At 44.1% G+C, this 13,179-nt stretch overlaps 1 protein-coding gene and 1 long non-coding RNA gene across 51 annotated transcripts in view; one reads left to right on the top strand and one right to left on the bottom strand.

The window, feature by feature from the left end:
* Positions 1-2,442: 2,442 nt before the first annotated feature.
* Positions 2,443-2,781, bottom strand: LOC132710246 (uncharacterized). Its single transcript, XR_009620970.2, has 2 exons — positions 2,695-2,781; positions 2,443-2,526 (listed from the first exon to the last, which is right to left on the bottom strand). It is a non-coding gene; the product is annotated as an uncharacterized LOC132710246 (long non-coding RNA).
* A 439-nt stretch (positions 2,782-3,220) lies between these two features.
* The window catches only part of CTNNB1 (catenin beta 1), a 101,181-nt gene continuing 91,222 nt past the window's right edge, over positions 3,221-13,179 (top strand). For 32 of the 50 annotated variants that reach the window (XM_087894164.1, XM_087894155.1, XM_087894177.1 and 29 more), the window contains exon 1: positions 3,221-3,260. The gene's annotated coding sequence lies outside the window, so the exon portion shown is untranslated. Of the gene's footprint in view, positions 3,400-5,915; positions 6,008-13,179 lie in introns of all 50 variants that reach the window. The other 18 variants (XM_087894168.1, XM_087894172.1, XM_087894171.1 and 15 more) reach the window with 2 other exon arrangements.

Below are 13,179 nucleotides of genomic sequence, written 5' to 3'. Positions count from 1 at the left end.
CCTAGCGATGCCCTCGACGTGATGGCCCAGTGCCTGGAAGCAGTACGGGTCTGGATGGGTAGAAACAGACTACAACTCAACCCAGCCAAGGCTGTGGGTACCGGCATTTCGGTTCAGGGGAGGTGTGTCATCGCTGACTATAGGGGAGTGAAGTTTTGCCCCCTGTAGACAGGGTGCGCAACTTGGGCGTCCTCCTGGATTCACGGTTGAGCTTAGAAGATCATATAACGACCATGACCAGGGGTGCATTCACCAGATATGTCTGGTGCGCCAGTTGCGTCCCTATTTGGACCAAGATGCCCTACGCAGTTACTCATGCGCTGGTCACCTCACAGATTGACTACTGCAACGCTCTCTACATGGGGCTGCCCTTGAGGACCACTCGAAGGCTTCAGTTGGTGCAAAATGCAGCCGCACGGGTTTTGATGGGAGAATCCAGATACTCCCATGTTACACCCCTCCTGCGTGGCTTGCATTGATTACCGGTTGCCCTCTGGGTGAGATTCAAGATGCTGGTAATGACCTATAAAGCCCTACGTGGCTTAGGCCCAGGATATTTGGCAGACCACCTACAGCCAGCAACGATATCCCATCGCCCGGTTCGAGTCCATAGAGAGGGCTTGCTCAGGGTGCTGTCGGCTAGACAGTGCTGGCTGGCGGCCCCCAGGGGTAGAGCCTTCTTGGTCGGTGCACCCACCCTCTGGAATCAATTTCCCTTGGAGCTCCGATTAGCGCCTGACCTTCACACCTTCCGTTGTGAATTAAAAACTTGGCTTTTTAAATCGCTTGACCTGGTCTGATGGGGGGGTTTTAAGAGTTAAATTTTAAATTTTTTAGATTTTATTTTGTATTGTGGCTTGTGTTTTTATTAATGTAAGCCGCCCTGAGTCCATTGGGAGATAGGGTGGCATATAAGCCGAATAAAATAAAAATAAATAAAATAAAAATAAATAAAAATAGCTACACACACTGAATTGTAGAAACAACCGACTGTAAAATAACTATCAAATAAAGTACATTGCTTAATTCTGCAAGCTAATCTTACGCATGTTTAATCGGTTGTAAGTCCCCTTGAATTCAATGAGATCGGCAACCCAGTGGCATGCATACTAAAACCGCCATAAAAGACGAGTCTCCCGTAGAAATCCAGACTTCCCAGAACAGCCCCGTAAAATAAGAGTACACGATCAGACCGTGTAAAGGTGCAAATAAAAGAGCGGATGGAGGGAGATAATACTGTAGGCAAATTCAGTTTTCCCACGTGGCTTCCCAGAGATCCTAACATCTCAATTCCGGCCTCGAAGTCCTCGCTTCGGAACAAAGGCGGAGCCAAGTAAAAAGAATAAACAGCGCCCTTGGCCCGCTTGGTCCGGATCCCATGTTGCTCGAGTGTAGTAGTTTGCCTCGCCTAGGAAACATCAAAGTTGTGTAAGAGACCGGAAGCTGCCCAGGTTTCCTTGCCTCTTTGCCAAGCGCACTTTTCGTGTAAATATCTGCTCTAGACCGAATGAGGCAGCGAGTTGGTCAGTTTTTAAGTTTGGTATGATTATAGATTCATCAATCACTTAATTCAGTGAGATTCTGACAAATAAATGTAGGTTATGGCCAGGAAGGGGCTCATTATCCGATTGACCAGAGCAAAATAAACTCTTGGTACGTAAGCGAAACGTTCATGTGGAGTTTCCACGTGCAAAATTAATTTTCGTGCAGTTTACAGTTTAAATTAAACATTATCTTGGAGGAAATCTACAGAAAGAAATTAGCAAACATTTAAGAGTTTTGATAGGAGTGTAGTCCCAGATTTTCAAATTAATCAGTCGACCAAAATGTCAGATCGTATTAAATGTTAAAACTACGACAATATAAAATTCCAGTTTGAAGAAGCATTTTTAAAAAGTATTACAACGTATATAAAATTGTATTTTTTTTAAAAAAAGTCTTGAATCGAGAATACAGTATGTGTTTATTAGAAATTACATGCATTCGCGTGAATTGGCTTACTCCCGAAAACGTTCTAAGGGTTGTAGATATTCGTACGCAAATATAGGCTCTTCGAATTTATAACTGACATATATAAAAATCGCATAACCTATGCTAGACGCATTTGCAAAATAAGCCATAGAAATACGGCGCTTATTATAATCTAATATCTGCATCTCCACTGACCACTCATTCACCCCCTGTAAGTGTAGCTGGAAAAGCACGTCGATTGTGTGCTTTAGTAACCGCTCCGTGCCGAGTATTGAGGGAAGTGCAAAAAGCGCTTCCGACTAACGTGAGAAAGTCACCGCCACCTCCTTTCCCGAAACCCGTCCAGAACTTAAATTTAAAGGGCTGCTTTACTGGGAGAGGGCAGAAGTGGTTAGAGATGATGGGGATGGAATACTATTCGGAGCTAAGTATTCGTCCAGTCAGACGGAACAAAAGTACTAAGCAAATCGATACAATCCCGAAGATTTTCATTTCAGTCTTATTTTACTTGTCTCCAACGAGAATGCAAGCAAGTTAGCAGCAGTACCGGAAACTCTGAAAAGAAAAACAGAACATTTCGTCAACAATCTCGTTTTCGCGGCTCCAAATGAGGAGGAAAACGTAATTATTGTCCCTTTATGATGAATCTTGAATGAAAAAGCACACCAATTGTACAGTAGATTTGAGTGCGGGAGGTTCCCTGCACCTTTAAAGAGGGCTTACTCTGCAGCCAGCTACTATAACTTCCTCCTGCCTTCAGGCTACGAGTATCGTTCTCCTTGCCTGTCCCTGGAAAAAGTCTCTTTCTAACAGCGAGCGATCAACTCTCTGCCCTCCCTGTTTAGCCGCATCACGCCTCAATTCAGGGCTGAATCCCTGCACCCTTTGTGACTAGTTCTTGTACGCTCCACTTCTCCCCCCCCCCCATACCCACAATTCCTCGCCTTCCCGAAACTCCTTTAGTAGTGTCTGGTAAGAGTTCCCCCCTCGTTTTATCTCCCCCGCCTTGTTATGTTCATGTTTTTATGTGCGCGCGCGCAAACGAAAGAAGAAGGGTAGAGGCGCACTATTTCTCCACCTTCCTTTGTATGTGTGTGCGCGTCCTCCGCGCTACTGAGTGGGTAGCCTGTGGATTGCTGCGCGCAAGGCCTGGCGAAGTGGCGGCAGGATACAATCGAGTTTCTGCAGTCGCTATAAGAAGCTCCCTGTGAACGGCGCCATTTTAAGTCTCTCTCGCATACCCTCGCAGTCGGTTTAGCTATAGTGGCCGCGGCGGACGGCGAGAACCGGTACGAGTTCTGCAGAAAGGGGAAAGGTGGAAACTCTTGAGTGGCCCGTGTTTGCCCAGAAAAATAGCAAGAGCAACAAAGGCAGTCATAGTTGAAGACACGCCCTGTGCGGGACCTTGCGCTTCGTCTTCCCGCCAGTGTTTGTATTTCTTCGAGGCTCCTTTTTACCTTTCTTACGGAAACTTGAGTTGGGTCTCAGGGTGATTTTTCCTGTCCCGGGATCGGTTCGGTCGCGGGGCCGTCAGAGGGGGCAGAGGAGAAAGATGGAGTATGTTGATCCCACACAGGAAGTGACTGGGTGGGGTAAATAACTCCTGTGATTTCTTTTTTAATGATGAAAACAAAAAATAGATTCAGATGATTAAACAAAGCATAGATTCAGATGATTAAACAAAATCAGAAAAGTGCAACAGCGGGAACCAAGGTTTCCCTGAAAGGTGGTGGGGATACACTCCGGACCCTGTGTCTTTTGGAGACTGGGCGGGGATGGATTTCATGTGCGGGACGGGGCCCTGGAGTCGGGAGTCCCTCTCCACTAACTATACTTTTACACTTCTGCTATCCTGCGTAAGGCCTTTGAGGCGGCCTTGCAGAAGGTAAACATGGGCCTTGGAAGGATTTTAGGTGGAGAAGCTTGAGAAAGGCGAGGACGCTGAGGCGAAGTGGAGGTAGCCGGTGTCCTGTACTCGCAAAACGAGGCTCGGTAAGTCCAGGTAGAGTGGGAAGTGTTGCCGGAGGACCGAAACTAGCAGAGCCTCCCCAGGCTTGAGGCTGAATTGGAGTGTCGACTTGAACTGCGGTAGGTTGGGCGCGGCGGTAATTGTAGGAGCTACTGAGATCGAAGGCATTCGTTTCAGATTTACTCGTGGCTTTACTCTGCAAAGACTAAAAGGTTGGGGGAAGTCTCGGGTTTGTTTAAATAGTCTGCACGGCATCGTTCCACCTAGAAACATAGGTATCTTGCACTACCGGCTGTTGTCTCGATTAAAAGTGCATATTTTGCTGGAGACGGGCTTTCGATTTAGCAACATAGGGCGTTCTGAATCCGGGTGTAACCGAGACATTTTAAAGAGTTAGATGAGTAACTGGGGCGAAGATGGGGGAGAAGAATGGAGGTGTCTCCAACATTTGAAGGAAAGGTGTTTTGCTGATTGGTGTGCAGGCCGAGGCCATCGATGTTAATTGATCCCGCACAGTTAAGATTTCTCAAATAAGAAATTTCAGCTTGTGTTATTTATTATTACTCATAAGTTTGCGGGTTTTTTTAAATAAAATAAATTGCGACATTACCAAGTGTTGATTATCTTTCAATATTACTTTTTTTTTTAATGAACAGAGGAAGAATGTAAGTGTAGCAATATCTATTGTCTACAAATTTAGATGATTGCCCTTAATTATTGCTAATACGGTATTGAACAATCATGGTTTTGAATCTAAAGAAATTTCCCCCGTTAAAATGATTAAGTTGGTAATGAAATCATAAGCATTTAGAATAAAATCAAAAAGTGTTTAACCTGGTCCTTAACAGAGTTTATGTAAAATTTTATAGAAAAGTATTGTTGGACAGAACAGGATTTTTCTTTTGGTGGATGCATTTAAAAGTTTATGAACTTAATAATTTAATAGTATTTTTGTTCAACTAAAATCTATTTTTAATTCTAAGTAGCTCCTAGTTTGAATCAGAAATAGTCCCTTTATAACCTAACTAGGAGAAAAATATTTATTAGATTTGTTAAGGCAATCTGACTCCAGAGAGAGATTGCAGCATTTTCTTATAGTGTTGAAAGTTAGGTACAGTTTTCAACGAGAAATTTATAATATAATCCTTAAAATTTATTATAGAATGTTTAAGAGCATGTTCTGCCTAGTTTGTACATATTAGCTTCATTTTTATATCTTATAGCATTTTGTGCAGTTTCAGAAAACTGGTTTCTGGATGAAGAAAATAAATCTAGAATATTATGTACAGGAAAACAATGCTAGTGAGGATTAGAATGTTTGTAATACAGTATTTTAGTTTGTTCCACAAATTGACATATGAGTGCCATACAAACTTCGCTTGTGTTCAAAATGAATTGTGTTTTACTATGCTCAGTTCTATTTAAGATAGAATTTAAATGCTGCCTTGTTTATAAACAGTAATTGATAACTGGTGTTGTGATAACTATAGCAACTTTGTGTATGTGATCCTTTGCTTTCATGAACTTAGACATCAGGTAAATTCCTATTGAATTTGTACCTATAAAGCTTTTACAGTAAGCTTCACAATATGTTTTAAGAATGAATTGAGTTTTGTTCTAAATTTCTAATTGCTGCTACACTTCTTTAATCTTAAAAAAGAGAACCTACAGTAATTTATTTGGGTAGCACACATATCTATTCAGTTGAAGAGGTTTTTTGGCTTATATTTTTGATAAACTGTGAATTATATTACTTATGAGATGCTGAAGAAAAAAGCTATTTTTAATTTTATATGGAAAATGATCATGATTCACCTCCCAAAAAAGAATCTTAAACTCAAAATTAAATGTAAAGGATGCAGTTTATTTACATGCCAAGCAAGGTACCTGCCCTTATAATTTGTGTATGTGTGTGTTTTGAGAATAGAAAAGTTTCCACCTTTCTTAACATTTGACTGAATTGTTCCATTGTTAGCTATATTACATTTTTGTAATTGGGACTGAGGAACTTGAAGCCCGTCAAAGGTGTCATGCAGTTTCCAACATCTACAGTCAGCATTGTCAGTGGTGAGTCATAGTATGAATGTTGTGCAGAAGGAAATGAATGTGAAAAAGTTCTCTCCTCTTTAAGTTGTTGAGAGAAAACTCCTATGCTAAGTTATTTGAACTCCTAAAGACTCCACATTTAGGCATCTCAAACTTATCCAGCCCTAGCTTTTAGATATCTGAAGACATTGAAAGGATTCTCCAACTTTATATTTCATGGAGTAAATGAAGTAGTTACGATTGCAGTTGTTTCTATGAAGTAATAATAGGGATATAAAGAAATCAGTATAATTCCACATTGATATTTTTTGCATGTAGAAGAACAAATGTTAGATTTTGCCAAATGGCTTCAGTGATTTATTTACTAAGTTATTTAGTGACTCTACAATTTGTGATCCATGCTATGCTTAGAATTTTTACAATTATATTATATTGCTATTTTATAGTAATTGATAAGGGAGAGAAGATCTACATTTTAAATGTGCAATTTATTTCATACTATTTCTGTTATTGTGGAATTCTTTGTATATCAGATAAAGCAGTTCTTAATTATTGCATTGGACTGGCCTCATTCTCTTTTGCAGGAATAAATAGATGATTTCATTAACATGGTCATTAGACTCTTGGAACGTAGGGTTAGGTAGGCCTGTTGCTAAGGTTTATCAAGTAACAGGAATCTGTTCATACTGGAGTTTTTGGACTATAAGATGCACTGGAGTATAAGGCGCACCAAGATTTTGAAGAGGAAAACAAGAAAAAAATAGTTTTTGGCCTTAGCGCATCAAGTTTTTGCCCTCCCCCGGCCCCCAGGAGCACTCTGCAGGCCTCCCAAATCCTCTACAGTCCCATTTTTGCGAAAAACTGGCTTATTTTATGCAAAAATGGGATGTGCAGAGGGTTTGGGAGGCCTGCAGTGTGCTCCTGGGGGCTGGGGAGAGCAAAAACGTGACACATGGGGGATTTGGGAGGCCAAAAACGGGCCCATTTTTGGCCTCCCAAACCCCACATGTGTCGCAGTGTGCTCTACATGGAATTATAATGCAAGATTTGACTTGAATAGTATTTTTTTAGAGAATGTAAAGGAACAGCAGATGCATGGATTCCAGTGTGTGTATTCAGGAAAGCTTCAAGACCTTTCTAGCCCAAATCAGACTTCAAGGTGGTAATAACATACTTTTAAAAAATTACATCTGAGATGTGAGACTTCTCACTGTACACTGTAGTCATATGTTATGATTAGAGTAAATACAGTTCTCTGCAGTGCAGTTCTTATGTAAATAAGTGTTGCAGAAAACTTTAAAATACCTCTGCAATCAAGTTGGTTGTTTCACTTTGATGACAGACTTGGGTTGTAAAGGATATTGGTTTGAAGATTTAACTTCCATCTCTGTGGAACAATTAGGGTATGAGGAAATTTGAATGAAAGTATTTTATAGATGACTAAATTTAGATACTGCATTATGTATTTTCAAATTAGCACAGAATTCAAACAGCAAAAAGCTTATTAGATTAGCCTTCATATCAGAATTTATTAATTGGATTAAGATTTATTTATTTAGAAAGTTTAGCTCACTATTAATTAAAATGGTTGACAGAAATTTGCTAATTAAAGAAAGGCTATAGAAATAATAACTTTTTTTTAGTATTTTAAATAACTAAGTCCTGTTTAAATGGATTTTTTAAAACTCAAGTTTCCAATTTAATGTTGTAATTCAAAAATTGTATACTTTATGTGCCACACCTTATATAGTACCTCCTTGTTACATATGCAACCATTATGTATGGTCTAGAAGAGTGGTAATGCAAGAGTATAGATTACTCTTCTCCTGGTTTCATGTTGCTATCACATGATGTATCATGACTTTTTCCCCTTCATGGAGCTGGAGTGGGCATGGCCTGTGAGTGATGCATCTAGCCCATGGGCCACCAGTTTGTCACCCCTGCCCTAGAGCAATCTGCAAGGAGGAAACTGGTCAAAAGAGAAAGATCTGAACAAGCTTGAACAAAATTAGAAATGGCGGCTGGACAGCATTTTAAATACGTTTCCTTATAACTATAGTACAGGTAGTCTTTGACTTATGACCACAATTTAGCCCAAAATTTCTGTTGCTAAGTGAGTCAATTGTTAAGTTAGTTTTGCCCCATTTTATGACCTTTCTTGCCATTGTTGTTAAGTGAATTACTGCAGTTTTGAAGTTAGTAACACAGTTGTCAGGTGAATCTGGCTTCCCAATTGACTTTATTTGTCAAGAGATTGCAAAAGTTGATCATATGACCCCGGGACATTGCAACTTAATAGGAATCAGTTAATAGGAATAAGGAACCAGTTGCCAGAGGCTGGATTTTGGTCATGTGAACATGGGGATACTGCAATGGCTGTAAATGAAAAACTGTCATAAGTCACTTCAGTGACACAACTTTGAACAGTCATTAAATGAACTGTTGTAAATTGAGGACTTAGTAGAAATTTTCTGTACAGAGAGCTTTTGATCGGATTGGGGAATGTTTAATATCTTTTACACACCTAAGATAAGAAAGAAAGAAAGAAAGAAAGAAAGAACAGTGATAGGTGCAGGAAAGTGCATGAAGAATAAGAGTGGCTACAGATATCGCAACCATGTTTCTCAACAGCCAGTCAGCTTTCCCCCTTCCCCTATAATGAAAGGAGACAGACCAAGAGTGTCCCATCTTGCATAAAGTGATTTGATGTATTTCTTTGGCCAGCTTTTGATGAGCGGGGCGGGGAAGGTGGCTATCCAATCTTTGCAACCTTAAAGCATTGTAGATTTCACTAATGCAAAGAATTTTAACATCTGGAGTTCTTATTACTTGTCTTGTTCCTCTTCATCATATTTATTCCCACTCTCCTTTTGAAATAGCAGACTTGATTGCTAGAAGTATTTGCTTTTTTGAAGTGACTAGCTGCCACATAAATTTTTAAATGACTCGCAAAAGATACCGTGTTTCCCCGAAAGTATAACCTATTCAAAAAGTAAGGCCTAGTCAAATTTTGGGGGGTAGGCCTAATATAAGCTTCCAGCTCACTGAGTATTGCCTGCTGATCTTGGCTGGTGGCAGCTCTAACCCAATCCTGGCCGCCAATGCTGCGGGCAAGAACTGGCCATGCTGATCCTGCTTCATGGATGCATAGACGGAGCCTGCGCCGGCCGCTGCTTTACATGGGAGAGGAGGGAGCCCATTTGGCTCATTGGACAGGTAGGGGTCACCCATGCAGATTCCAGGCCTCGGGACGCCATCCTGAGCAGATGCCAAGCTGGAGGTGGGGGAGGATCAGTCCCCTTACCCAATTGCCTGGCCCCCACCGTTTCTCAACAAATGTCTGTGTGTTTGTGTCTGAGAGAAAGAAACGGCTGAGAGGAAATCCTTTGAAACAGCATTGCCTGCAATTCTTGTTACTCCCCTCTCATTTCTCTGTCACTCTCGCATACACACATTTGATTACTCTAAAGGGACAGGCTGTGCTTTGCTTCTACCATAAGGCTCCTCCCCCCTAGCCTTCACCATATCCCAGGATTGCAACGCTGAAGACTTGGCGGGAAAATGGGTAGGCATGACGTTTCACAAAGCTCCTTTATTTGCGGCTGCTGGTTCCCTCGCTTTTTGCTTTTTATACACGGTCTGACATATCCACCCTGCCTGGGGCTGCAGTTTCCCCCTCCCAAGACTCCATTTCTGAGGAAAGAAGAGCGCTGCTGCGGCACTGGACTTTTCCTTGTCCTGGCTACTCTCAGTCTCAACTTTGCTCCTGAAAGCCTGTGGGCCACTTCTCTGATTGAGCTCTCTCAGAGCTTGGTTCTGGCGAGCCAAAGGGGGGCTGAAGGCAAGGGGCAAGGCAAAGCTGATCTTTGCCTTCTCTCTCAAAAGCACCCCTCAAGCACAGCCACTTCAGCAAGAGATGCACCTCATGCTGGCCTTCCAAAGGGTACAGCAGCTATCCAGTTTTTTTACCATTATTTCATCATGACCCATGTGGCCCAATCTGGTGTTAAAAGTTAACATTTCAGAAATGTTACCATACCTGTGGAGGAAAGGAACATGTGCAGGAAAATCTGCCCCCCACCCCCCTGGCAGATCATTTTTTCAAAGAGGAGCCCTGCATAGATGCACATCCAAAAATGCTCCCTCCATGGCTTCAGAGCCTCCAGTCTTTCAATGGTGTGCAGGTAAGGCAGAGGTTTGCTCCAAAGTTACGGTGGCAGAGTGTTCCACAAGGAGACCTCTGCAGCTACGGCAACATTTCTGAATGTTAACTTCGTACTGGGCCACATGGGTCGTGACGAAATAATGGTAAAAAAATTGTGGATAGCTGCTGCTACAGTACCTTTGGAAGGCCAGCGTGTGGGGCACATTGCTTGGCCTGCTTTTGCAGCCGCAATCAATGGCAAAAGCGCCGCACTTGCTGGAGGCAGCAGCCAGAGTGGCACCCACAAGGCAGCTGTTCCGTGGACAGAATTGCCTACTGTGACCCTCACCATTAGGTGAGAGTGCAAGGTGTGGGGCGCGTCGCTTGGCCTCCGACTTCTTTTGCAGCCTCAATTAAATGCAAAAGCAGCCACGCTTCCTGGAGGCAGCAGCCTGAGCAGTACCTGCAAATCAGCTGTTTCGTGAATGATGGAATGGCCTCCTGTGACCCTTCAGGAAGCTGGCACGAGGTACTGTTTGCCCCACCCCCCGCCTCATACTGATACACGGGGAAAAATAAGACCTCCCCCCCAAAAAAGAAACCCTAGCCGGTTTTTGGGGGGCCCAAAGAAAATAAGACCCGGTCTTCTTTTCAGGGAAACGCTGTAGTATGCAGAGATTCAATCAACAAAGCTTGTACAATTTGGGCTAACATTTGTCCCTTTCAAGTCATATAATACTGTTTCTGAATTTAACAGATGTTTAACCTGGAAATAATCATCATTAGTTGCTCCTAATCTCAGTTTGGGAGGGTGGTGAAACAGCAATCTCAGAGTGGATTGAAGGACTATACCATATTTCTAAGATGTTATCTAAACTGCTAGGCATATAATCAGCAGCATAAACATTGAAATACTGAAAACTTAAAATCTATATAAATAAAAATGTAAATGTCCGTTAGTACATAACCGCACATCTCTGAAAATTCTTTACCGATTGCTTTCAAATTTTGACACAACGTTGCATTCGACTACGGGTGTGTTTTTATATACCTATATTATATACATGTCACACCTGTGGCAGAGAAAAACATGAAAAACATTGGAGAACAGCGCCATCTGCTAGACGTAAAACCAACAAAGCCTCCCAGCCCTGATTATGCTCAACAGATTTCTGCTCCTTATATTTAGACACTACCTATTGCTTCCAAGAAACTGCACATTTGGAAGGCAGAGACGCTCGATATCCTGCCACCAGGCTCGGCAGGTAGGCAGCCGACTCCCCTCCGGGAAGCCCTCGCAGCTGGCGCTTCTAGGTCTGGGCGGGGCCCGCCCAAGCCTGGCTCTGACCTCCCCCTCCCCCGGCCGCCCCGTGAACTAGCCTCGCCCACCGCTGCTGCCCATCCACCTTGCCAGCCGCTCTCGGGGCTCCCGCCAAAGAACACCTGGCAACGAGGCTGCCTGGGTCCGCCGAGTGGGAACCCTCCATCCCTCGCCTGGCCCGAATCGAGCCTGGCCCAGCGCTACCATGGGCCCCGAGGTCAGAAAGACCAGCCGCTAACCGGTGCTATGCGAATCCGGTCGGTGAGCGGGAGATGGAGGCAGTTGGAGCCTCAGGGTCGCTTTTGAGCAGCGCCACCTTGCATTCCCAGGTGGGTGCTCTGGCAGTTCACGGAGCCTACATGAAAATTTCAGCCTCTGGCAGAAAAGGGGCTCCATGGAGGCTTCAGGGGGTGGAAATGGCCAGGAGGGAGGATGGCCGGCCCTCCTTCGTTTCTCCTGGAAGAGTGGGGGATTTAATCATTCCCCTGCCCTTGGCAGGCGGGGGAGGAGAACTGCACAGCAGGGGTCCAGTGGGGTATGCGTGGGTCCTGGTTTTGCCGCTTTCTTCCTTCGGGCGGGAAGCCCCAAACCAGCCTCGAACTCTCACCGCACCCCCTCCCTCCCTCCCCTTCCCTTCCTGCTATGCGTCTCCCCATTGAGCCCCCAGAGAACATCTGTGTAGGGAGGACGGAGGGGGCCTCCAAGTTTCTGCTGTGGTGCGGAGAGCTGTGAAGGCCTGGCCTGAAAAGGTAAGGGTGATGGCAGGGGATGCAGAAGAGGCCGGGCCAAAGACAGAGATAAACATAGAGAGAGGGAGAGAAAGACATAGAGAAATACAGAGAGACGGGGTGGGGGGGGGAGAGACACATACAGAGATACAGAGAGAGAGGGTGGGAGAGAAAGAGACAGAGAGAGATACAATACAGAGACAGACAGAGATACAATACAGAGAGAGCCCCTAAACTGTTCATGGACGTGGTGCGAAAACAATGGGCCAATCCGGCTTCCCTTCCCACTCCTAGTGGGGCTGACCGCCGCAACTATAATATGGACCCTTCCCTGGCAAACCTCTTGCAGGTTCCCACAGTAGATGGTCCGGTGGCATCTCTCGCTTCCTCATCGCCTTACATTTCTGGGGATACCTCTGAGGGACTTAAACCTGAGGACCGTAAATTTGATTCAGCCTTCAAGAAGACCCAGCAAGCTTCGGCTTGGGCAATACAGGCCGCTACTGCGGCCTCCTTTTTCTCTAGGTCCTCCCTATTGTGGCTTCAGCAGTTCCAGTCTCGACTGCCAGCCCAGGACGTTAGGGTTCACCAAGATCTGAACAAAATAATAGCAGCCACCCAATTTGCCTCTGACGCCACAATGCAGCCAAGTACGCCTCTTGGGCTATGGCTTCCTCCATCACCTCACGGCGTTTGTTGTGGCTGAGACAATGGTCAGCTGATCTCAAAGCAAAATGGTGCTTGGCATCCACCCCGTACTCGGGGTCTAAATTGTTTGGAGAGTCTCTTGAGCCCCTTTTAGTCGAGGACAGGGACAAGAAAAAGATACTGCCGTCAATCACAAGACGAGCTGACTGCAGGGCAACCCCATATTACCGCAGGCCTCAGGCTAGATACTATTCTCAGCACACTTCTAATCAGCGTCCATATGCTCAGGGCTCCTTTCGTCCCCAAGATAGAGGGTCATTTTGAGACAGACCTAAATCTTTCGGGCCCCCAA

Source organism: Pantherophis guttatus, chromosome 4, assembly GCF_059756535.1.
Source record: "Pantherophis guttatus breed Tessera chromosome 4, ASM5975653v1, whole genome shotgun sequence".
Classification (NCBI taxonomy): domain Eukaryota; kingdom Metazoa; phylum Chordata; class Lepidosauria; order Squamata; family Colubridae; genus Pantherophis; species Pantherophis guttatus.
The sequence above is the reverse complement of the archived record's forward strand: the minus strand, read 5'-3'. Positions and strand labels throughout refer to the sequence as shown.